This window comes from Lagenorhynchus albirostris, chromosome 12, assembly GCF_949774975.1.
Source record: "Lagenorhynchus albirostris chromosome 12, mLagAlb1.1, whole genome shotgun sequence".
Classification (NCBI taxonomy): domain Eukaryota; kingdom Metazoa; phylum Chordata; class Mammalia; order Artiodactyla; family Delphinidae; genus Lagenorhynchus; species Lagenorhynchus albirostris.
In genome coordinates this window covers 667,306-694,385 of record NC_083106.1, presented here as the reverse complement: position 1 = coordinate 694,385, position 27,080 = coordinate 667,306, and the positions used below count along the sequence as shown (strand labels likewise).

The 27,080-nt window shown below is 47.7% G+C and overlaps 1 pseudogene; it reads right to left on the bottom strand.

The window, feature by feature from the left end:
• LOC132530329 (eukaryotic translation initiation factor 1-like) overlaps positions 1-24,956 on the bottom strand; it is a 48,330-nt pseudogene extending 23,374 nt beyond the window's left edge.
• Positions 24,957-27,080: the final 2,124 nt, after the last annotated feature.

Below are 27,080 nucleotides of genomic sequence, written 5' to 3'. Positions count from 1 at the left end.
AATAGACAATCAACAGATTAGGGGGAAATAGTCACTATACGTACATCTGACATGTGATGGTACCCAGAATACACTTTTTAAAAATTCTACAACTCATCAATAATAATAATAATAGGCCTATAAACATATAATAAAGTGCTCAGTACCACTCATTATTTTTAAAATGCGAATTAAAACCACAATAAAAATACCATAATAGCTAAAATTAAAAACACTAACAAAGCCAAATGCAGCTGAGAATGGGGAACTCCTGGGGCCCTCCTGCAGGGCTGGTAGGGCTGTAAACGCGTGGCCACTTTGGAAGCTAACGGCAGTTACTTTAAATTGAAGCCTGCACACCCCATCACCCGAGGTTACACACTACATGCCACACAAGAATTTGTTTTTAACATCTTTATTGGAGTATAATTGCTTTACAGTGGTGTGTTAGTTTCTGCTTTATAACAAAGTGAATCAGTTATACATACACATATGTTCCCATATCTCTTCCCTCTTGCGTCTCCCTCCCTCCCACCCTCCCTACCCCACCCCTCCAGGCGGTCACAAAGCACCGAGCTGATCTCCCTGTGCTATGCGGCTGCTTCCCACTAACTATCCACCTTACGTTTGGTAGTGTATATATGCCCATGCCTCTCTCTGGCTTTGTCACAGCTCACCCTTCCCCCTCCCCATATCCTCAAGTCCGTTCTCCAGTAGGTCTGTGTCTTTATTCCTGTCTTACCCCTAGGTTCTTCATGACATTTTTTTTTCTTAAATTCCATATATATGTGTTAGCATACGGTATTTATTTCATTTTGATTAAAAATATCAAAATGTAGAAAAACATCTTGCTTTCCCCTCCACATATGTAAAAAAATGGTCAGAAAGGAGGGTTAGAAGCAAAAATGACTGACTTCACTGTAATTTTCTACACTGTACAACACTTTAGACTTAAAAAATACATTGACTATAGTGTAAAAATGCAAGACATATTTTTCAGTGTTCACAGAAACTTTAATGTCTATAAAGCCCTTTCAAATTTATAGTATTTTATGATTTCTAAAAACCGTGAGTATTGAGTAAATAGTGTCATCGTATTTCCCCACGTGATTTAATATTTTCTGGGTTCAAACAAGCAAGTGTGACCTGCGTTTCATCAGAAATTAATCTAAATCCAACGTTCCTCTTGACTTTTCCATTTCCTACAAACTAATGATGGCTTCTGGATATAAAATGCTTTCCTCATTGAAGTAATCTGCATTTAAAGTATATTAATTAGTGATTTGGATCATATCTGAATTTAGAACTTTCTCTTTGTTATTTTAACAGGTCAGTCCAATGTGTAACCTACTGGCCTCGGGCAGCATGGATTTCACGCAGGTAATTACGCCCATGTTGTCATTGGCCAGGCTGGAGACGGAGCCTGGCAAACCCAGACCACTGAGCTCAAGAACAGTCCTGGGCTCAGATCCATGTGGATTCTTGCTATCGAATGATGGATGTGGGTCTTCCTAGAAAAATGGGTAGAAGTCAGGGGTTGAAACCCAGAGTTTGGACAGCTGAGTACTGGCGGTCGATCAGGAAGACAAGGCATCTGGTGGACAGCCTTGCACCACCATCTAGGTAACTTAATAAGGAAGCTCTCAGAGTAGGATCTGATGCCCAGCTACAACAAAATGCTGATGTCTGGAGAAAAATTCAAATGTCCAGCCTCTTGCATGGATCTATGGAAACAGCACATCTGGGATGGGACACAAATATCCCTACTTTTTTTAGAAACACTCTAGGAGACTTTTATGCAAGTACATCTTATATACCATGATTTTCCAACCCGAGTACTTGTTGCTCAGCTAAAATAGATCCAGTACTTCTCCAGAACACATGAGCCATAAATCTATAGCAAAAAACAGACTTCAGTTGACTACTGTTGGCGAGAGGTAAGTCGTTCACATTTGAGTCCTGGAATAAATTCTGCTACTAACGGTTCAAGCTGAAAATCCTCTGTCTCGTGCTGTGCAACACGACACCCTGTCCATGTGGCTGTTGCAGCCTCGTCGACTCGGGTGGTTTCCAGCACAAACAATAATTCCCTACTAGTTTTAGCGTTGAGTTTCCTTCCTCTTCTGTTGCAGAAATTCCATTAGCAACCAGAAATTGTGAAGTCAATACCTTATTTGTTTCATCTTAAATAATCATCCTGACAGATTATGCCTACATTACAGTGAAAGATCAATTTGTGGTACATTTTTTTGGCCATCATAGAAAATTGCTTGACTATTAAAATAAACAATGCAGGGACTTCCCTAGTGGTCCAGTGGTAAAGAATCCGCCTTCCAATGCAGGGGACGTGGGTTCGATCCCTGGTCAGGGAACCAAGATTCCACATGCCGTGGGGCAACTAAGCCCACGCTCCACAACTACTGAGCTCGCGTGCCTCAACTAGAGCCTGTGTGCAACAAAGTACAAAGCCCACAAGCTCTTGAACCCATGCACCACAACTACAGAGCCCACGCACCCTGGAGCCTGCGCACCACAACTAGAGAAGAGAAAACCCACACGCCACAACTAGAGAGAAGCCTGCGTGCCGCAAGAAAGAGCCGGTGCACCACAATAAAAGATCCCACATGCTTCAATGAAGACCCCGCGTGCCGCAACAAAGATCTGATGTGGCCAAAAATGAATAAAATAAATAAAATAATAATAAATTTTTAAAAAATAAAATAAGCAATGTGACAGTAGCAGGCTTCCTACTCCTCAAGTCTATGCTACATTTAAATTTATGGTTTGGCTGTTGACTTTGCTAGAATCTGCAGAACATTTTCCAAAAGGGAGATACTGTAGATTCTTTAGAAGTGAAATTAACTTTTATGATGTGGGCATGATGGGAAAGTCAGGAAGTGTCTGGGAATAAAATACTCTTCAGAACTAGAACACTGTATATGAAAACACATGTTTGAAAGCACTTGATGGCTAAAGAAAGCATTAATGCCACATTAATAGAATATATATTGCCTCTCATAGAATGGAAACAAGCAACTTTTTTGAAATCTTGGTTTAGAATTCATCTCTACTCAGATGATCTAAGATGGAGAACACACTGCTGGTGCCCGTGTCTCCACTCTTGCTCCTGCCTCTTAAAATCCTGTGCCTTTCAAGCCTCTTTTCTCCTAGGAGCCTTCCGCTCCTCACTGGGGACACTTAGGATTTCTCTCTCCTGTTCTTACACAGCTCAGTGGGTGTGCAGGCGGGCACAGTGCTTCAGAAAGTGGGACCTGAAGCCAGTTCAATGGGAAGCCAATCTCAGCATATCCACTTGCCAACAGTAAGGATTGCTCAAGTATGTTAACCTCCTCATGCCTTCATTTCCCTATCTGTAAGATGAGGATAATTAAGTACCCACTTCTCTAGGATGTGGTGATTAAATAAATAAAGCACTTATAATAGTGATATTACACAGTACCTATCTAATAAATAAAAGGAACTGTTTAAATTGAACTCAAACCATTTTGTCTTTGGCTACAAATAAGAAATTAGGCTTGGGCATGTGGCCAAGAAGAGAAACTCTAAATGACATCCATTTTAGCCCAGTGCACAGGGAGGCTGGCAGCAGCTTGACAGGAAAACACAAGTGGCATCAGAGGCAAAATCAGAACTGAGAGTTGATGCCCCATGGGTTTGAATCCAGACAAAGATGGGCTTGACACTGGCTCTGTCACTCACGGGATATCAGACCTTGGTCAACTTACCCCTGTAATCCTCAGTGACCTATCCAGTACATACGGTAATCATTAAGATTGGTTTACTGTATATTGTATATAATTATACATGTATATATAAGGTATGGGGAATAAAGAATATATATACATAGATACAAAAAAATACCACACCCACACGTGCACCTGCACACAGAATTCAACACTATAGCAATCCTCTTAGTGGAGAAGAAAGCTATTCTAGAACCACAGAGATCATATCATTCAACAACCCAGTTTTAGAGGTAAGAAAATCAAGGCTCAAGAGGTTTGGTGAGGAATTGCATGGCAAATATATAAGATTTTTCTGTTATTGTTTAAATCTGTTTAAGAGATAACGTTTGAACAAAATTAATAACAACATAATGTGAATTTATAGCATATGGAAAAGTAAAACACCCCATAATCATAGCTTAAAGACCTGGAGAGGAGAAATGGAGGTGAACTTCTACTTACCTGTAAGGTTCTTACTGTAGACTAGGTGGGGTAATATCACTTGGAGGTGGGCTGGCATAAGTTAAAGTATACACTGTAAAATTAATAAAACAAGGGGTTACACCTAGAATCCAGAAAAAAAGAGTTATAAAATAGAAATACAAAAAGTGTCCAATTGAACCAAAAGAAGGCAAGAAAAAAAACGAATAACAGATGGACAAATGGAAAACAAACAGGCAAAGTGAGAGTCTTAAACACAACCATATCAATAACCACATTAGGTGTAAATGGTCTAAAGATACCAATTAAAAGCCAGAGATCATCATCAGATTGGATAAAAGAGTAAGACAAACTGAATACCACCTGTAAGAAATGCACTTCCAATATAAAGACCCAAGCAGGTCGAAGAAAAAAAATTTTTAAGATATACTAGCCTAATGCTTATCCAAAGAAAGCTGGAGTGGCCATATCAATATCAAGTATGTTTCAAAACAAATAAAGAAAGAACACCATTTCATAGCAATAAAGGGATCCAATCATCAAAATGACACAACTATCCTAAACCTAATACAGGAGCTTCAAAGTACATGAAGCAAAAGCTGACAGAATCACAAGGAAAAGAGATCCTCTTAGTGGAGGCTCCTTAGTGGAGGGTCTTTACCCAGGAGTATAGTCAGTTCTCAGTACCCCTCTCAGTGCTGATGGAACACAGACAGTGATTCTGGATACGGAAGATTCAAAGAGCACTGTTAGCCCACTTGTCTTAACTGATATGTAGAGAAGGCTCCACCACCAACAGCCGGACACATTCTTTTCAAGTGAACACAGAACGTGAATCAAAGCTCAATACATTCCGATCGTGCAAAAAAATGTACCAAGTGGAGTTAAATCAGAAATCAATAAAAGAAAGATCTTGGGAAGGCCCCCACATACGTGGAAACAGAGTAGCACACTTTTAGAGAATCCATGAACCAATGAAGAAACCAAAAGGGCACTTAGGAGGGTGGACTAAACGAACATGAAAAGATAACGTATCAAAACTGCGGGGATGCTGCTATAAAGCAGTGCAAGGAGGGGAATTTACGGGGCAGAAACCTACGCCAGGGCCCTTCTGATCCCAAAGAGGACTGAATCCAGGGCAGCCGGCAGACGGCAAGGCCAGCCAGCAGGAATCAGGAGTCTGGTCTCACCCTCACACATCATGGCACACGGGGTCTCACCGTCCACGGCAAGCATGGCCATGATTAAAGGGGAGCGGTGAGGGACGGGGGGCAGGAGGCGCGCGACGGGATCTGCTGCAGAATGCAAGTCCAGGCATGGGGAAGGTGGGTAAGAAGTGTCTGTACAACCTGCCAGAAGTGAAGTGGGGAGCAGAGAGGACGAGTGGAGGAGAAATCACACGTAGATTGATAGTCGATTGGATTATGTCTGGTGGCGAGGGAACGAGGTGGGGATGGAGACCAAGGGCACGGCTCCTGAGTGGGTGGCGGTCAGACAGTCAAACAAGGAAGGACCCACGCAGGGGCCAGCGCCTGGGACAAAACACTTGGTCTGGAGTCGGAACGTGGAGCTGGAAACGCTGAGGGCTTCCGGCGGGAAGGCCCAGCAGCAAATGGAACCTGGGTCTAAAGGGGATAAGAGGCCCAGAGACAGGAGTCTAAGGTGAGGGAAAGGACAGAGCACTCAGAATCAGCGCACAACGTACAGCCGCCCGGAGAAAACCCGCACCAAGAAGACGGGGTTCGCCCGGGGCCACCCCACCCCCAGCACCCCAGCAAGCAGCAGCCCAGGACCCCCATGACGTGGCCAGGACTGTGGCTTAATCTCCTTGGCTGGGGGATTAATCTCCTCCTCAGGGAGCTCTGCTGGGGACCTCCTGCAATTCTAAGAGCATCCAGGGAGGAGAATCACTGACTCAAAGAGGAAAAGGAGGCAATTTTAAAGAAAGAGAAAGTCAGAAGGCGACAGCAAGCGGCTGCAGTGGCCACAGGTCTGACAGGAGCAGCTGCTTCTGATGCAAAGTGATGCCGCTGCTGCAAAGTTTCAACTACACCAAATCAGACTAAACAGGCTTCAATTTCAGAAGTGTGCGTCTGCTGACATCAGTACATCTCTAGCTAACCACAGACTGCTGTCTACTGAAAATGTCAAGCAGAATTTTTTCTAACTGTTGTCATCAAGAATGAAAGGAGTCTGTAAGGATCTGTTTTTTCACAAGAGATAAAAAGACAGGAGAAATGGTTCAAGCGTTAGACGTGGTGGCAGAAGCCTTTCCCGTCAACGTAATTTAAGGACTGAGGTTAATCAAAATCCAGAATCCAAAATCCAAACCATGAGGATAAGGGAACCTATTTTCCAAGTTCACAGGCTGGCTTAACTTCGTGATCCGGGGCGGCAGGAGGGTAGGAGGAAGGTTTAAAAGGACAATCATCATTGCTCTAGCTCTTTCCTCAGAAGAGCCAGGCCGGCACCAAAACTGGACCTACGTGACATTTAACCTCCATGACCAGCGGGCAGCATCCCTCGTAAGGGCTGTGCTCTCACTCCCAGGAGGCCCTTCCTTTCATCGCTGCACTGGACACCTCGTGGGTGATCCGCTCTTCCTCGTCCTGGGAAACCTACGGGCTCCACTGCAGGCACCCGACACCTAAATACAGGTGGCGGCCCCTCCGCCGGGCTCTGGCCACGCTGCCCAGTGTAGACGGGGAGCGGCATCAGATGCGGCCAGACGGCTACACACCTGCGCTCCTGTCTGACTCCAGCACGGAGGGCTCGGCTGGAACCCACCTGTCCTGGGTGTGGCCCTGACCAGACTCTCCCAGCTTCTGGAAAGTTCCTCTGGCCCTTGCTTCCCAGCCCTGTGGACACCCTGGCTTCTGCCTGTTTCCTAGCCCGGCTCTGGTGCTGCCACCAGTCCTGGGAGCTCTTGAAATACTCCCGGTAAATGAACAGATCAACCCAGTGTCACTTAAGTCAGCGCCAAGGCCACTGCTCGCAGCTGAGGCTGCAGACGCCGAGATGCGGACGGGCTGAAGGACACACACACTGTCGCTGCCCACGGAGGGGCTCAGGTCCACTGGTGTCACACACAGAGTCCCTGCTCCCGCCTACCACTTCCCAAAATGGGCACGTTTGACAAAAGTCAAGACATGTGAATGCACGGCTGTCTGTTGAAATCCAAGCGCAAACAAAACAGAAGGTAAGCCATTGTCTCAGGCGCCCCCTTGACTGAAGGCACAGTCCAGGAGAGCCGCTCCAGTTAGAGAAATTACAGCCAAGGTCACTCAGCCGTACCGGGCTTCGTGTGACCTCTGGGGGGTAAGCCTTTGTCTCAGACGCCCCCTTGACTGAAGGCGCAGTCCAGTTAGAGAAATTACAGCCAAGGTCAGGTCACTCAGCCGTACCGGGCTTCGTGTGACCTCTGGGGTTTTAGAAGACGGCAGGTCTGGGAGACGGACCCTCATGTTGCTTGAACTGCACTGTATTTGTCCTGACGTACTTTGCCTGTTGGCAGATAAGAACTGGCAGAGAAATGCAGTGCTCCCTTCCCAACGAAATGTTAACTCTGTTTCATGTGCTTCTGCCTGGACTGTAAGGCCAGTTCCTAAATGTAGAGCCTAACTTTCTTTGGTAAAATTTTCAACCAAAATGAAACTTCATCCTGAATCAATCATCAGAAGACTGAATTTCAGTATTAGTTCTCCACAATATTCAGAATTAGAAACACCTCGGGCGATTGATACCCTATTCCGAATTAGAACACTGCCCGCCCTGATCTATTACTCGTTTCATATTTTAAGGGGATCATTAAGTCCATCTACCAAAAATACCTTCCCCAGATATTAAACATCTATGATATATGCAATGACTTCCTTCCTTCCTTTAGCAGTGGGTGCTGACTGATCCCACGGACACTGGCGGGTCTGGGTCTGCACACAGAGGGGCCTCCTACCTCCTGTAACCGACCTGTTCCTAAAGAGCTGAGCGCTAAAAAGTGAGCTTTGTAAACCAAGCACCAGTTTCGCATTAGCCGATATTATAAGTTCATTCCTTACCTTTATTATCAAGGTTTCTTCAACAGCCCAGTGTTTTGGTCTGCGAATGATCACACATTATTGTATCACACACATACCTAGCACAGCCCTAGGTAACAAAGAAAAGCATTTCGTAACGAACAGAAAATAGCACCACTTAATAAAGTGCTACTTTCGATTTCTAAAAACCTTGGGGTTAATTCTGGGAGACAGCAGCCCTCTTCTCCGGCCTGGGGCCCCTGAGAGGGCAGGGGTCAAGTCATCCGTGGGCTGGTGACCCTGGCACCTGCCAAAGTCACAGAGAGCAGGCGTCTCTCCTCCTGGACCCAGACCGCATTCTTACGGTGTTCCTGGCCCTCAAAAATGCTACATTCAAAGGAAAACACAGAACTATTTTGAGGATGACCACTCATAAATTTTCACTGAACCACCAGGAAGGGAGGCCTCGTGCGCCCACCACGCGCGCATCACGTCCTGGGGACAGAGCTCCGCACGGGAGCCCCTCTCCCCACAACGCAGGTGACGAGACAGATGTGCAGGGCTGAGCGAGGGAGCACACCTTGACGAGGCCACGGCTCCAAGACCACAGCCGAACCACATTTATCTAAAATGTCTCTATTTTACTGTGATTATTACACAAATCACGGAACATCTCTGAGCCCAAGCTCCTCAAATAGAAGAAACAGCAGCGCTGCTCACCACTAACTTTTGCTGACACTTAGATCAACCGGCACTAAGCAAATGCCCGGCTCAGAGCCTGGCAGTTATAAAGCAGCTGAGGGGGGAGGGGTAAGCCAGGAGCCGGGGGGAAACATACACTCACTACTTCATGTGAGACAGGTGACCTACAAGGACCTACTGTGCAGCACAGGGAACTCTACTTGATATTCTATGATAACCTTTATGAGAAAAGAATCTTAAAAAAAGAGTGGATATGTGTATAACTGAATCACTTTCCTGTACACCTGAAACTAACACAACATTGTATATCAACTACACTCCAATAAAATTTTTTAAAAATCAGTTGATAAATATCACTATTATTAGGTTTACTACCTGGTCCTCATCCTAGCACCTCTTCCTCTTTAGAGAGTGGTATCTAAGAAGCAAAATGAAACTGGAGAAATGTTTTCTCAAAAACGATATCCGATTTCAGCTTGGAGAACTCAGAATGAACGCACCAGCCACGGTTTGTGCTTGACCATAAGCGTGTGCGTTAACACAAAGTGTGGGAATCCAAACTGAGGACTCGACTCGAATGACAAAGGAACGTTTAATATGCTTGCTTGGTTTCACTGAAAGTGTTTTAAAAAGGCGCACAGTGGCCCGGGCAGAGCAGCCCCTCAGACAGAGCGAGAACTAGAGGGAACTGGGCACGGCTGGGGCGGGGACTCCACGGGGGCCTGTGCTGAGCCGGCGGTCACCGGGGGCGTGTGGAAGTGAATCAGGGCACGTCGGGCTGTGGCACTACTCCTCGGGGGGCTGGAGATTCCTGGCATCGGTGGGAAAGGACCAGGGATGCCATGAGCCCTGGCGTGAGTGGACTGCTGTGCACATTTCAGGATTGTCCGCTGAGAAACCGATTGAATGCATTTTCCTATGAAAACAAGAAATCCAGGCACAGGGGGCTGCAGCGTAAGGCACCCTGACAAGACTGTTTGTATGGGAGGGGACAGGGCGCATTTCTATCTTGGTACCAAAAGCATTTAAACTTTAGGAGTAACGAAATAGGAATAAGGAAATTCCGAATAAGGAGATGTGTTAGGTTCTCCAGAGAAACAGAACCAACAGGACAGATATAGACTCATTACATATGAGGCGATTTATTTTAGAACTGGCTCACGTGGTTATGGCGGCTGAGAAGTCCTAGGATCCACTGTCTGCAGGCTGAGACCCAGGGCAGCTGGTGGCGTCATGCAGTCCAGGGTGGAGGCCTGAGGACCAGGCCTGAGGTCTGAGGCGGGAGAAGGTGGACGCCCACCTCAAGGGCAGAGGGGAATTCATCCTTCCTTCCCCTTTTTTGTTCTTTCCAGGCCCTGAGTAGTTTGGGTGAGGCCCTGCCCCACAGTGGGAAGGACAGTCTTTACTCGGTTCACCAGCTCAAATGCTCATCTCTCCTGGAGACACCCTCCCAGACACACCCAGAAATGACACTTTACCAGCTGTCTGGCATCCCTCACCAGGCGTCGACACATAAAACTAATTATCACAGGAGATGTCCTTAAGTTCTTCCTAAATAGTTTTAGTTCTATGGCGACTTCTAGGTTAAAATGGAACCAGGCTCAGGGCTTCCCTGGTGGTGCAGTGGTTAAGAATCCACCTGTTAATGCAGGGGACACGAGTTCGAGCCCTGGTCCGGGAAGATCCCACATGCCGCAGAGCAACTAAGCCCGTGCACCACAACTACTGAACCTGAGCTCTAGAGCCTGCGAGCCACAACTGCTGAGCCCGCAAGCCACAACTACTGAGCCCGTGAGCCACAATTACTGAAGCCTGCGTGCCTAGAGCCTGTGCTCTGCAACGAGAAGCCTCCGCAATGAGAAGCCTGCACACTGCAATGAAGAGCAGCCCCCGCTCGCCGCAACTAGAGCAAGCCCGCGCGCAGCAACAAAGACCCAGAGCAGCCAAAAATAAAATAAATAAATTTTTTTAAAAATAAAATGAAATGGAACCAGTCTCAGAATCCCCAATGGTGCCTCCCTAGCAGTCTCCAACCAAAAAATAAATAAATAAAAGATGAAAATCATAACATCACAAACAAGCACCAACCACAAACATTCGATGCAAAAATCTGGGAAGTGTTTTCCTGTAACCACGAGACTAAAGGAGGTGGGTTGAGAAACAAATTTCGGCCTCCACATGTGCCACCCTCTGAAACAATGCAGCTGCCCTGGGCCGGGTGAGACCTTAAGAAGGCCCCGCCCGTGAGCTGCCTGGCTGGCCCTAGCTCAGCAATGTCAGGACACTCTTAGGATCTTCTCCGAATCAGCACCTCTTTTTCTATGTCATTTTGAGGCTGCAACTCCAACAACAAACCAGGCAACTTGAAAAAGAGACGAAAAAGCCAGTCTATTCCAGGAGACGTCGACATACAAATTATGGGGGAGGGGTGCATAGAACAAGACAGCCATGGGCAGACTGAAAATGCAAATGCACCTGTACCCGCTGAAATCAGTAAAGACATGAAGTTGGGAAATAAATGATGTCACGGCCACCGCCGTGGGAAACCCATTCTCGTGATGCTGAGGAAGAGAACAGAGGGCTTGATCATTTTCTCTCCCAGGAAAATAAGGTCAAGATGGTTACTTTTCAATAATGCATATTCCTGAGTAGAAACAAAAAGAGATGAATGATTTCAGAATTCCTTATGAATTAATGCACCTTCGCAATAGCTGACGGGGCCTGAGGGTTTTCTTTCCCATGTGTTCTTTGTTGTTTCATCTAAGGTTTCGAGTCTTATTAAGAAGAGGAGGGGCTTCCCTGGTGGTCCAGTAGTTAAGACTCTGCGCTTCCACTGCTGAGGGAATGGGCTCAATCCCTGGTCGGGGAACTAAGGTCCCACATGCTGTGTGGTGCAGCCGAAGAAAAAAGAAGTGGAACTGAGAGAAAACAGAGTCCTTTCATGTCAGGTCCCACGTATGTAAGCGTTTCTGAGTGGGATGTGGCACTGCACCTTGGGTGTAAAGGCAGAGTGGTGCCCCTGGCGGCTCTGGGGCTGTGATTAGGCCTGGATTAGAACTCAGAGCAGTCTTTTTCTACAAGTAGAAATTTCAAATGGTTGTTTGATGGACCATTTAGTATATGTTTTAAAACCAAAGCTTGAGTCCAGTATTTCGTTCTATGGACACAATTTTAAACATCAGTGTGAGGTGCACCAGAGATTCAATAAAACAGAAGAATACTCCATACTGAAAAGGAAGCATGAGGATTGTAAGGTCCACCCTGATCTCGGAAAAATGTTAGTGAACGGATAGCACGTATCTTAAATCAGATAAATACGGTACTAAGAGACAAAGCCCGTTAAACACACCGTGAGTCCGTTACTGAAGAAGTGTTGCTCCTTCACAGAGATCTTCTGACCATTGTGCTCAGACAAAACACAGGACTTTGGAACAATGAGGGGTTTTGTTAGAAATTTCTATTACAAAGACATTCAGCACTGCATTATTTTATCATCATTCCTCCAATTTAATAGCAGTTCTACAAAAACAAGTGTGGTAGAGAGTATGAACGTTTGAAAACCTTCCTGCAGGTTCTGCGTGGCCTCGTGGTTTCCTGAGATGCTGAACGCGAACGTCGGCGTCTCCAACTGCTGGCTCTAGGGTGGCAGCTCGTCGGGAGCCAGCGCGTCCCTAAGAAGTGCTGGTCCTCCTTCCTCCCATTCTTTCTCATGTGCGTAGGTCACATTTGCTTCTTTCATTCATAAAAATAACCTCGATGGCAATAGAGACCTACACAACGTTTTCTAATTGAAAATTTTCAAGTATTCAAAAAAGTTCCTCTGATCAATTATGCTAAAGGGTATTTTGAGGCCAACACTTAATTTTCAGTATTCCACCTGTCAATCACCACACCCAGCCCCCTGCCACACACCTTACTTGCCTCCTAGCCTAGCTCTTCTCTTCTGGCTCTGTCACTCATGACCACTCCTCAGTATTACTGGCTGTGCTACTGAAAGGCTTCAAAAAGGAATCCAACAATGTCAAAAACCACACTAAAAATTTAAAATAGGTAATTGCAATGCTTACTATGAACTAAGAAAAGCTGGTACACTACAGTATATGCAGCACAACTCATTTGGGGCTGAGTGAAGCATAACCAGGTGCACATCCCAGGATTGTTTATAAGAGGATAGAAAAATTTAAACCTGAGTACCCATCAGCAGAGGACGCAAAGGCTAAACTAGGTCAGTGATGGATGGGGTACAAAGAACACTTCAGGGGACAGCGATGGAAGCTCTGTAGTCAAGGACACAAGCTTCATTTATTCATTTTTCCAACATTCAATACAAATGGAAGGTAAACTATGTTGCCAGGCACCATAACACGCCCTGGATTGCAGCAATCCAGTGTCAGGGAAAGGAAGCAGGTACGGAAAACAGCATCGATGGTACAGCCCCACATAGTACACACACACACTCGCGTGTGCAATCACACAACAGCTGCACTCTCGGAATCAAAGCTTCAAGCTTAAAGGGACAAAGTGAAATCAATATTCCCAAATACTCAAGTTTCATTAATATTTAACATTGCTTACATCTGTTACCAAAAAATCTCCCTCTGCATTTTTTTTTTTTTTGGCGGTACGCGGGCCTCTCACTGTTGTGGCCTCTCCCGTTGCAGAGCACAGGCTCCGGACGCGCAGGCTCAGCGGCCACGGCTCACGGGCCCATCTGCTCCGCGGCATGTGGGATCTTCCCAGACCGGGGCATGAACCCACGTCCCCTACATCGGCAGGCGGACTCTCAACCACTGCGCCACCAGGGAAGCCCCTCCCTCTGCATTTTAATAGAAGATCATTCACTTTTCTGGGTTGATTTGCAGTTGATGTTACTTTCTCTTAATCCTTTCTCCCAATTAAGATTCTTTAAATTTTGTGGAACTCCTTCTCCATCTAAATCCTTTTCACAAGAATTTCAAAATCATTTCCTTACTTGCCGTGTACTTGCTTTCTTCCTTCAATGTTCCTGTCCATGGATATCTCATTATTTTTTTATATTTCAGTTAGAGCAAATGTCCATCGGCACCGAATGACAAACACTTTCACTGTAAAAGAAAACACCCTCAATTTCTCTTTCTCCCCAGTAAAGGTCTACTTCCTAAGTTCATCTCCCCACACTCAATGAATTCTGGCATGTAATCTTTAATATTACAAAATTGCACCAAAATACAGGCTGACAGATAGAAAAGCTATGATGTGAGACTTGTATGAAACAGAGGAGACCATACCTGGGCAGCGGCTGGGCTGAAGGCCACGGCCGTGACCGTGTCCATGCGTCCTGCCAGTCTGCAGCAGAAAGTGCTGGAGCTGGTTTTGTGCATGAACGCCTAGACGACAGAACGCACAGGTGTTCCGTACTGCAGACTCAGATGATCCACAAGGAACTGTGCACAGCGGAAGTATGTTCGCCAGCTGATCAGGCATCAGAGCAGGAGCTCGTCGACAAAACGCCGCCTAAGCCACGGAAGTAACTTCGTGAAACGTGCTTTCCTCTTTTCCCTTTTAGAAAGTTTATCATCTTCACGAATTTACTTCATACTTTCTATTTTCTATCATAAGCTTCCACAATACCCTGTGAACAGCTTTAAATATATGCTCATTAGGTGGATGGACCTAGAGTCTGTCATAGAGTGAAGAAAGTCAGAAAGAGAAAAACAAATACCGTATGCTAACACATGTCTGTGGAATCTAAAAAAAAAAAAAAAATGGTTCTGAAGAACCTAGAGGCAGGACAGGAATAAAGATGCAAGTGTAGAGAACAGACTTGAGGACACGGGGAGGGGGAAGGGTAAGCTGGGACGTAGTGAGAGAGTGGCATGGACATATATACACTACCAAATGTAAAATAGATAGCTAGTGGGAAGCAGCCGCATAGCACAGGGAGATCAGCTCTGTGCTTTGTGACCACCTAGAGGGGTGGGATAGGGAGGGTGGGAGGGAGATGCAAGAGGGAAGAGATATGGGAACATATGTATATGTATAACTGATTCGCTTTGTTATAAAGCAGAAACTAACACAACTTTGTAAAGCAATTATACTCCAATAAAGATGTTTTAAAAAAAAACACTTTAAACCTTTACATATTTTTTAGCTTTTCAATTCAAATTAGCTGTCTTGTGTTACATATTTCCATCATAAAAAATGCAAATGCAAACTCTCATTCAGACACAGAAAAAAAGAGTAATAGCCAATCAGATTTTTTAAATATATAAGGAAAAAACATCTGCTACAATTCTTAGATATCAATAAATCATAAAAAAGATTTACATACTTTCATTCTAAAAATAAGCCATTTAATGATATAAAACAATTCAAAAATATGAAAATACAGTGCTCACTCTTTTGTGAACTGGATGATAAAATGAGTTAAATTCTGCTTGTCCAACACAAGGAGACAGCTACAGGGGTAATTCTCAGAAGAGGTCATTACAGTGTAGCAGGATGCTTGCAAAAGAGCATCACTGATGCATGATAAATGTGGCTACACTTCTCAGTAAGCTCAGAAGAAATCAGAAACGACCTATTTTCTATTTTACTGGAAATAGGACATTTGGGCCAATTGTGATTTGTGCTTCCCCCGAATTTGGACTTGCAGGATGACAGGCCTTACGGGGCTGTGGTTAGTTGGAACTCTTTGATGTACACTGCGTAACTGAACAGAAATTTAAGAAAACAAGCTATTAAAACATGGTGTAAACCTCCGTAACCTTAAACTCCTGTCCTTTCATTCCATCGTATACCATTCAGATGTTTATTTTCAGGAAGTAAAACCAGCTACTTTCCCATCAAAACCCCTCAGAGCTCTTTTTCCCAACCTAACACCTCTCATCCAAGAGCACGCCACGGTGAGTCCTGGAACCGCACTCGGCGCTGAGAGACCCCGGGGTCTGCGCTGGAACACCACACTCGGCGCTGAGAGACCCCGGGGTCTGCGCTGGAACACCACACTCGGCGCTGAGAGACCCCGGGGTCTGCGCTGGAACACCACACTCGGCGCTGAGAGACCCCGGGGTCTGCGCTGGAACACCACACTCGGCGCTGAGAGACCCCGGGGTCTGCGCTGGAACACCACACTCGGCGCTGAGAGACCCCGGGGTCTGCGCTGGAACACCACACTCGGCGCTGAGAGACCCCGGGGTCTGCGCTGGAATACCACAGTCGGCACTGAAAGACCCCGGGGTCTGCGGTGACTTGGGCCCCTGTCCAGTCCCTGTGTGAGCACCTGCCCAGCACAGACGACATCCTTAGCCATTTCCTAAAGCAAATGCACTGAAACTCCTAACGAAAAGACACGCGGTTTTCAGAGAGAGGAATTCTCCCCACGCTGGCATCCCAGACGGTCACTCACAGCCCAGGAGGGAGCATCTGGAAGGAAACTTCCCAGGACCCCTGTAGGGTCACCCCCCTGTAGAGGCACTGGCTCAGAGAGGTGCCCACTGTGAGGGGGCCTCACAGCACTGTGTGAAGACGGGTCTAGTCACGGCCCACCTCCTGCCTGGACTGCCCCCATGCCCTCCCTGCATCGCCCCGTGGCTCTCTGGTCCAGACATGGCCACAGAGCCAGGGACCAGGAGGACAGGGGCCACGGCAGACGCTGGGCAGAGCACGTGGAATCTGGCGGATGGTCTCCCGGAGCTGCTTTGTTCTCTCCCGAGGGAACGAGGGACCCTCAGACTGCAACTGCAGGACCCACCCAGCACGGGGGACCTGGGAACACCCCCGACAGAGGGGAACCTCGGAGGCTGGCGCTGGGTCCCTGAGCAGGAGCCTGGCTGGGGCTGCCGCCAGGGCCACCAGGTGCCTGCTCTTGGGAGCATGAGGAAGGAGCTAAGTGCAAAGCCCCTTCACCCTCCTGCAGCCCGTTCCCGACCCCGACCCCGGCCCCGGCCCCCGCCCCCAACACGCAGAGCCGCACCCAGAGGCTGAGCCGGGCCCCTGGCGGCACGACTGAGCCATTTCCAACGTCCGCGTAGACAAGGGGACGCGCACGCACTTGGGCGCTGTGAGGGCACCGGCCTCCTCCTCAACCCCTCCTGATGGCCCCCCGCCCGGAACAAAACCCTATGTGACCAAGGCCCATGAGCCCAAGGGACTGACCCCTACCCGGGTCAGCGCCCCCCGTCCAACCCCACTCCTCCGCTTCCCAAGAGCTGCTCCCCCATCAACCTGGCTCCCTTCCCCACGTCACACACCTGTGGCTCAGGTTACCTGTCAGGGAGGGTCCCCCAAGGGGCTCAGGCTCAGGGTGTCTGACCTGCGTTGAACCCACTTGCTTTTTTCTTTGTAAGAGTACAAAATTCTCAAGTGTCAGGACCTTGCTGTGTCATTCACTCATGTGCCCCTGTACTTGGAACAGTGCTAGATACCAGTGGTTGCCAATAGGTATGATACAACTAAAGGGATTCATTCATAGGTAGATTACTATACCTGTGCACACGTGCACACACACGTGCAGGCATATGCATATGTATATACACACATGTACATATACACAAAGGTGCGTGTGCGTATGTACACATAACGCCTGCACATATATGTGCACACGCATGTGTACTGCGTGTTACATGGATATACACATATGTACCCACACACTGGCTTTAAGGCGGGAGTTGTTGAAATAAACACTGACAGAGTAAACCACCCTGGGTTATTTCGACTGAATTTTTTACAGAGAGAAAAGAGAAGCACTTGGAAAACCAGATCTTGACAAAACTTAATCTCCTCAAAGTTTCATGTAAAATCCACTATTACTCATTATTTTTGTCAGAGCTATAAAAACAGGGAGCCTTTAAAAGAAATAAGTCGCTTCTTAAGGTGCATCTCCTCGAAAGGGCGCTGCAGGGTAAGTCGGGCGGGGAGAGGCTCCCGGCGCACGGCCCTGGACTCTGCGGGTCCGCCGGCTGTTCCTGCCCTTCTCCCGAGGCGACCCGGCGGGCTCTGCTAGGAATCGAGCTGCGCCCGAGCCCCCACTGGAGAAAGCAGCTTATGGCCCGACCCGGGCGCAAGGAGAGCTGTGCTCCGCTAGGGCCGGGAAGAGCGCCACCGGCGCGTGCGTGCGGGACAGGCGCGCTGAGCGCTGCGAACCCGCGCCTGCCGCCCAGGGACGGGAGGTGCGCGTCGTAGCGACCCCTCCGGTGGAAGTGACACCAGATCCATGCCGAGCCGGCCCCGGCAGAGTGGGGGGAGACACAGGAGCTCGGCTTCCCGCGTAGGACACCCAGCCGCCTTCATCTAAGAGAGCAGCTCACCAAGACCACACCCACGGCCCAGGCCACGGGGTCCCTCCTGCCTGAGGCGAGGCCCCCGACGGCTCAGCTGGGCGCTAAGAAGGAGGTGGCGTCCCAGCCTGGTTAAATACTGCCCCATGGACCAAGGAGTTTAACATGAACGAACAGTGTTTGGGAAAAAAAGGCAATTTAGAAGAGCAAAAAATGTACTTAAAATGCCAAAATGCCAAAACATAAAACGTTCACAGGGTGTTAAAGGGACTTGACTGACCCCCGCTGAGGTTCCAGCAGAAACAGACTCACAGGCCGCCTTTACGTCAGGGCCGTTGTGAACCTGAGGCAGGACAGACCCTCCCAGTGCCCCGTGGGCAAACAGAAACGCGCCTCCGCACCATGCAGATGGGCCCCTTAAACTACCCGTGGCAGCCCCCTGGGCTCTGACTACGCAAGGCATTTTTGAGCGCCAACTGTTTGCCAGCCAGGTACGGCTCTGTCCTCAAGGAGGTCGGAGTCTCAGGATCTCACGGGGAGGGTGCGTCACACACCGTCCCCCGGCACAGAGAGCTTTAGGGAGGCACGGCCGCTGGGCAAAGGAAGGCCCCGATTTCAACCAGACAGGCCAGGGCGGCCTCGTGGGGCAGCGATGGGGCCAGTCTTGACACAGAAGCAGGAGTTTGCCGCTGGTCCAGGCCACAGAGGCAGGTGGTGGGAGGTGCAGTCTGGCCATCCGCCAAGACCTCCCGGGGGAGTGCTGTAGACGTGGAGCATGTGAGCTCATCTGTGTTCTAGCAACAGCTCCCCGAGGCTGGACGGGAAGAAGCCGGCGTGGGGACCCTCACCCAGTGGCCTTCCGCCAGGGTTAAGAGCATGAGCTCTGCGGCCAGCCAGTGCCTGAGGTCACACTCACGGCCTAAAGGTCTCGGGACTTGCCAATGCCAGGGTCTCAGCCGCCTCGTCTGTGAACTAGGATTCCTGTGAGGACACCACGCCGGAACATGTGGCGCATAGGAACCCTCAGTGAGCAGTATTTATCACCACCTGCACCCAAGAGGGGACAGGGGAACATCTGGGGTTTGCCCTTCTTCTGTCCTGGTCAGTGCCCCTGGGGCATCTAAAACTCTCCAGGGCTTGGTGCATGTCACAGCAGCGCCCACGGGGCAAGAGGACGGCCTGGGCCCAGCAATTCGGGCCCCCCTTGGATGCCCGGCCCGAGACCAGAGGGTCCACACCCACACCTGAGGAGACCAGGCAGGGATGAGACAAGAGCAGTGGCCAGAGTCTGCCTGCAAAGTTGATTCCAACTCGGAAGCAGCTGGGCCCTCGAGGAATTTAAAGCCAGACGTTGAAATGGTGGCGTGTGTTTTAGCAGCAGGGTGGTTGGGGAAGAGCCCAGTGCAGACGGGCTGCTTGGAGTGGCAGGAGACGGCCGCTGGGACAGGAAGGCTGACAGAGGGCTGCACCGCACACCCCTGTACCTCCCTTCTGAGGGTCTGCACTCACCGCGGTAACACACGTCAACCCTCTTCCGGGATTTTAAATACGAGTCAGTCTGGGAATAGACAGAGGCCTGGGGAGACCCGGGGACCAGTCCAGACCCTCCAATACATGGGAAGTTGAATGAGTTCAGTCAACCTGCTTCTCTATTTTATGTACCTTCAAAGTCCCCGTAAAATCAAGTTCTGTCTAACAATAGGAAGGACGTGGGATTCCAGCCAAACGCAGCCTTCTCTCATCTTCCAGACAGAATAAATGTCCCAGTCCCCATCGCTCTGAGGCGCCCTTTCCTCTCATTTTACGATGCTTAAAGAGTCAGCTTTGTATAAATGTTATTCACGCCCACATCTACCACCTTCTAGATGACAATTTCTTTGAAAGCAGAAATCATTTCTAATTCAGCTTCTGACCTTCTACTGCAGGAAGCAAAATTCTGTGCATTTCTCCTTAAACTCGTGGGAACGAACAAATTGTGTGAAATTAGTTGCACGCAAAGATTGAAAGTTTTCTAAGGCAATGTCCGCCAGCCTTCATAAATTTGTATTTTAAAAATGGCTTCCAGTTAATGACTTTAGCATATGCTAAGAAATTCTCATGCATTATCTTATTTAATCCTTATAACAGAGAAAAGTATTCTATGCAAAAGGTTAAAACATCTTCTTTTATGAAATGGAAACAGAGGAAGATGTCAGACAAAACAGCATCACGTTACTTTTCAAAATGAAATAACTTCTCTGAGAATATGAGAAAAACTGGTTACCTAAGTTGAAAAGAATCGTCTTTACCATTATTCTAAAGCCAGGGCTTTATTTTTATAAGTAAAAGAGCATCTAAAGCTCCAAAATCATATTTTTCATTTTTAACTTAAACAGATGAAACAAATTTGGGAACCAAATTGAAAAAAATCTCACACTAGGCTCTAATAATCCAAGTTTCAATCAAGTCTTTATGACTCTGTGATAAGCTCCAGAAAGAAATAAAGATTAGAACATGCAAAAAAAAAAATTTATAGTGGAAATGCTGACAAGCCATTTTCCACACGCAGAAAATGATGACGGTGATGACGACAGTGATGATGATGATAGCTTCGAAATGACCACCTTTAATAAGTCACGTACAATACATTCAAAAGTTAAATGAGCAAAGAAATCTTTTTCTAATTCTGTAACTCATAATACTTCAGAGACAGCAAGTGTCCGAAAGCATGGAAAGAAGTATGTTTTAAATGTAACACTTAACAGCATTAAAGGAACATCACATGGGAGATTCCTATTTATCTTCAGGACTGAAACATTTTAACTGAAGAATGGCAATATTTGGTAAATTTAGTCAATTCTTACTGCATTATATTAACTAAAGACTCTAAGAAACTCTGCAAAAACTGATCAAATATACAACCCATGTAACATTTCAGGAGAGACACTTGGATGTTAGAAATATGTATCTTTAAGATAAATGTTATGTACTGCATTTTGAGAATAGTACATTAAACATTCTAAATGCTATTCGTCAAACTGTAACCCCTAGAGTCTGTGTGCAGACTGGTCTTTTCAAGAAACCCATTGCCCTCAGCACGTACATCTCATTTCCTGTAAGGGACTGTATCCTTTGCTTTCTGTTGGTAACAGTCAGTTGTGACTCAGGTCAGCAGATTCCAGGGATGGACAGCCATCCCGGGGGCACAAGGACCTGCATCTGGAGGTGAACGCCTCTGCCCTTTAAGATTCTGTGCTGGGGCTTCCCTGGTGGCGCAGTGGCTGAGAGTCCGCCTGCCGATGCAGGGGACACGGGTTCGTGCCCCGGTCTGGGAAGATTCCACATGCCGCGGAGCGGCTGGGCTCGTGAGCCATGGCCTCGGAGCCTGTGCTCCGCAACGGGAGAGGCCACAACAGTGAGAGGCCCGCGTACCGCAAAAAAAAAAAAAAAAAAAAAAAAAACAGTAAAAAAAAGAGAGTCCTCTTAAGCAATGTGGTAAGACTTCACTGAAATAAAGAGGATACCCCTGAATCATCATGCGGATTTCAGAAGGCATTATACATTAAACCCTTAATTTAGAAAGCCATTCCAAATATATCAAAAACCAAAACTGTAGCTGTAGTCCTACAAACAAAGTGTTGTTCACAAGTCTCTTAGTTGTTCTTTTGGGTAACAAAGTGTCTTCTGAACTAAACTATGAGGCAATGAATTCATTGAAGGGGCCACCTCCTCAATTCCCCGATTTTCAACCGTCAGCTGTGAGTATTTTTAAACACATCCTCTGTAGAGACAGACTAGCTACATCCTACAGAGAGAACCTGCGGATTCACAAAGGCTGCTTCACATTCCCGCAGCATCTCCATGGCTGTCACCCAGTCCGCCTAGCGCTTGAAACACCCAAACGCTCCACCACATTTTAAGTGAAAATGGATTACCAGTAAAATCAAAAACTGGGCCCATAAACTAATCAAAGACAAAAGTGTAAACATTAACATTCCATACAGAATTAAAATGTCTTCTAATGTCAAACATCAAGGCTTAGAAGAATTTCATGCCCAGTAAAAACTACCGTTGAACCTGGCAGCAAACTGATTGCATCGTAGCTTTGCATCTGCTAAACACTTTAAACAAAGTTGACAAAGGCTGTGCACTGTCAAAAACTCACTCGCTTTCCTTTGACAAATTTGGTGGACGGGACAAGAATGGGCTCCCGCCGTGACGGCGGCGCTGCAGCCGCACTGAGGTCGAAACCTCCAGGGTCCTGCTCCAGCCAGCAGCAACCACGAGGCCTGTGACTCGGTTGGGAACTCCTTCCAACCAGAGACGTACAGATGGATGATTAGGTACGATTCTGAGGCCCAACAGGAGAGGCCTGACCACAGCCCCTCCCCTAGCTGATCCCAGGCAACTGGCCGGAGCCAGTGGGCGCACTGCTCAAACGGTGGGGAGACCCGGGCGGTATGGATTTCCAGGTGGGAAGCCAAGAGTCTACTTAGAGGTAAGTGAGGCTGCAGATGTCAGACACCCCATAATAGAGGTGGAACGGCCATCCGGCATGTAGGTACTGAGCTGGAAGACAGGTCTGAGCCAGAGGTTAGACGGCGAGGCCGTGGGCGGGAGAGACCCCAGGCACAGGCTGCACACATGAAGGACAAGCCCTCGACACAGCACGTGGTGGGTAAACTTCATCAATGTGGCATAGGAGGGACAATGTACCAATGACCTAACCTTCAATGTTTAGCCCAGAGCACTGTCTTAAAAAGTATATGTGGGAGGGCTCCCCTGATGGCGCAGTGGTTAAGAACCCGCCTGCCAATGCAGGGGACATGGGTTCGAGCCCGGGTCCGGGACGATCCCACATGCCGCGGAGCAATGAAGCCCGTGGACCACAACTACTGAGCCCACGTGCCACAACTACTGAGCCCATGTGTCTAGAGCCCGCGCTCCAAAACAAGAGAAGCCACTGCAGTGAGAAGCCCGCACACGGCAACAAAGAGTAGCTCCCGCTCGCCGCAACTAGAGAAAGCCCGCACACAGCAATGAAGACTCAACACAGCCAAAAATAAATAAATAAAATAAAATAAATTTTTAAAGAAAGTATATGTGGCAGAAAAGTATAGAGTAGAAAGAGTACTAGGTTCAATAATAAACCCAATGCTAACACCAAAATATGCAGAAATCCTCACTCAAGGCCAGAATAATCAGGGTGACACATTTCTGCTATAGGTGCTTTTTGGTTGGTTGGTTTGGGGTTTTCTTTTAGCAAAAGGTTCTAGCATAAAAATGTCACATTTCTAACCAAAATATACTAGAACCTGTAACACCTTGTATCAGTCCTTCCGAAATTTCAAGTGTAACACTTTTCAAAAGAATTTGACTTAGACCTTTGAATAAATTAAAAGTTTATAAAATGAGTGTCTGAAGCTCAGAGCTTTGCTTCTAAATAAATTAAAATCAGTGCTCTTTAAGTTAAAATGATGATGTTAGCCACAAAAGCTCAAAACTTAAAGTTTTGGGATCAATTTCCTATCAACAGCAACCGCTGTAATTTTTGCCATCTTCCACATGAAATGGGGTAAACTGTTCAATTCACCACAGGACGCACATACTAAGTGTAGCAGTTTACTGTTTAAATGTACTAAATTACTGTTATTTAATAGGCCAGCAGCATCAGGTTATATCACCCTGCTGTATGTCATATGCTCTATTGCCTCCAGTTTTATTTTTCCTTGGGGGCTCTTTTCACGACTGAGATGAAGCCATTACACAAAGGACCATGAGCTCCCCGAGTTCCCGGCGCTCAGCCCGAGCCTGGGGCTTGGACCTTCAGCACATGCTTTTGCTGGAAGGGCAATGGTAAGGATGTGATGGGAGGACAGCAGAGAAAGGATACAGGAATAAAAATCACTCACTGCTGATAAGCTAGTAATCTTCTGCTGCATCTGTCATGGGGATCCTGAAAACAGGTGTGCACCTGCTCTTCTGTTTATACCTGGAAGAGAACGAAATATGATCCATCATTTTGTTTCCCTTTCACTACAACTAAAGATTCTACCTTACAAAAACTTGAAAATAAAAAAAAAGTTTTCATGCCACTTAATAATCATATTTTACTAACACTAAAGGAATAAGCACGGCTGTAAGCACGAAAGGCGCGTCACACGCAACCCCTCCATCAAACCACAAGGACACCTGGATGCACAGCAAATACAGAGCAGGGATGGGAAGCGAGCATGCTGGTCTCGGGAAGAGGAAAGCGGCGGGGGGGAACGGGGCTCGGAGGGGAGGCCTCCAGTTTTCTCTGCAAGGTTTCGTTTCCTCGAAAAGTTTTGAAAACAAAGACAGTAAAGCATTAATATCTGCCAAAGTCAGGTGTGGCCAGGCAGGTGTGCAGTAGCCCACACAAACGTACATCTGTGGATATATATGAAATATTCCGCAATTTCAACTTATTATAAACAGTAATGGTTCTACATACGAAATGAGTTAAATATGTTGCTGAACCAGGGTGATGACCCCCTTTCCTGAGCCCCGGCCACTGGCAACATCACCCCAAGCCCAGGGACGGCCCTACAGGGAAGCTCCACGTGTGGAGAAGGGGGATTTCTGGTAACGGAGGCTATTATCACATTTTGGATGGCATCTGTAAATGTAAACGCTTATTTACACATAACTCCTTGTTGCAATGCGGCACCCCGAGTCCAGAGAGGACAGGCCCGAGAGGAGATGACTGCCTTCATGCGGCGCCTTTGCTGGTGTCGATGTGATGCTCGAGCAGCTGAAACTCAAGGCCGAGGACGACAAAATAAACGCGTCTATGTAATAAAACTGCACAGACTGTACAGGCTTAGGAAATGTCTTTGCCCTGCAATGAAAATCAGTAATCATTACTAACAAAATAAATGTCAATAAAAACTCTACTCTCTAAATATGAAATCCTTTCATCTTAACACCAAATATCTATTTATTCTAACTGTATAGAATGTACTTTGTTAGAACCAGCTTAGTTTTTGGTTTTTCTTCCTGACTTTCTAAAAGATGTTACATGCTTAAATTTTACTGTAATGAGTGTTTTGAATTCTGGCCGTTTAAAAACTCTAAAATAACTGGGCAGTAAACATATTCAAGCCAAAATTCTAAACCTGTTTTAAAACATAGTTCTGAGGTGTCTGCTGCCTCATTGCACAGCCCATGTCACAGGGTAGAAGCTGATAGGACTAAGGGCCTAAAACAAATTCCCTCTCTCTTCACTGCTGCCGAGCGCCTCACCCTGCAGAGGCCTGGGAATTAACCAACTTTCCCTTCCTGATTAGTTTCCCCAGGATTCAGTCCCTTTTTACAAGACTCATAGAAAATAAATGCTAACAGCTTTCTTGAAAATATGCTTTTTGCCAGCACATAATCTGATGAATCGAAGCCGCGTCTCCTGTCATCACCTCTTTTCCTGTCATCTTCCTGTCCCCCTTTCCCATTCTATTTCCAAATGATCTCCTATAAGTTCACTGAAACAAGGCATTTTTTTCCCCAGAAGGTACTTCCTCCACATAGTATCCCTTGGGCATATTTTCATCTGTACTATAAAATCACGTTGAGTTTATATTTAAATTATTCCAGTATTTTAGTATTAATCGCTGTCATTTTTAGGCCACACAAACGAAAGGCTTATTTAACTGTGTGTACATATGTGCACGCATGCATGTACTTGTGTGCTGTGCACACATGCATGTCACGTATGTGTACACACACACGCACACCACGCACGCACACACAGAAGAAAGTCCTGAACCATCGATCAGTGTCACTGTGCTGCCCAGCTGCCCAGCCTCCTGGTTAGGGTAGGACACGGGGACCCTGGAGAAGCTCTGCCCGGACAGCGGACTGCCCGACAGTCTCCCTGGGGTCACCATCACCAGACGCAGTGCCAGCTCTGTCCTGCGGACTGACCACACCTTCAGCGTCCGTCCCAGGAAGCGGACAGTGCTCACTGCTCTGTCGTGACCTGAGCGGGACAGAGCAGGAAGGACCGAGTACCTTCATCCAAAACACGAGAACCGCACCTCGTCCAGGAAGAAGTAACGCTGGAAGCCAGAGGCATTTCCGAGCCAAGCGACCCCGGGGAACCAACGCCCAAGGAGGTGGATTTTACTTCATTTAAAGGCTAAATATGGTTTCTGAAGAAGGTGTTGAACTGTGACGTAACCCATCGGCTTGACCAGCAATTACAGCATCAGAATAATTAAACTTGCAGATAACGGACCGGTTATCACTTACTGCATCCATCCCCTCCTTTTACAGGAAAATAAGCGTCTGCTCAGGAAGGGACAGGCAGTACTGCCCAGGTCATGCCGCTGGCCAGCGCGACGGCCGTCCGGACGAGGGGTCCCGCGCCCCGTCGGCCCCAGCGCTGGGCTGCCCGGCCCGTCAGCTCCGTCCTGATGAAGCGGCCGCAAGCGCTGTGGCTTCTGTCTGGGCCCGCCCCGCCCCGCCCTGGTGACCAACTCGAAAGGCCTTCACAGCGGCGGCGGGGAGGGGCACCTTAAAGTCACCCCCAGACGCTGCCGCCGCCTGCCACGCTGAGGAGCCCGCGCGGCGAGAGGCTTCTTGGAGGTGGGTTCTTGGAGTCTGGGCATGAAACTGCCGTCCTGCGAGAAGGGGTGCCAAACGCAAAGGGCAGGGCTGGGCTGCCCACTAGACTCCGGCGGGTGCGCCGGCGGGCGACGGGCAGACACTCGCCCCAGAAAACCAGCGACGCCCCCTGCGCTGCAGCAAAGCCGCGCTCCTGACCCGCTGCCACGCGCTGGGAAGGGCTCCAGCCCCACGTCCTGGGCGCCGTGATCCCGGGCGACCCAGGGCCTCAGATCTCCCGAGTCTGACACTTCGTGACTGAAATCGCAGGGCTAGGAGACATCCTCGCCGTCGCAAGGAGCCTGTGCTCACGTGGGCTCGGCGTGTGAATTACAGAT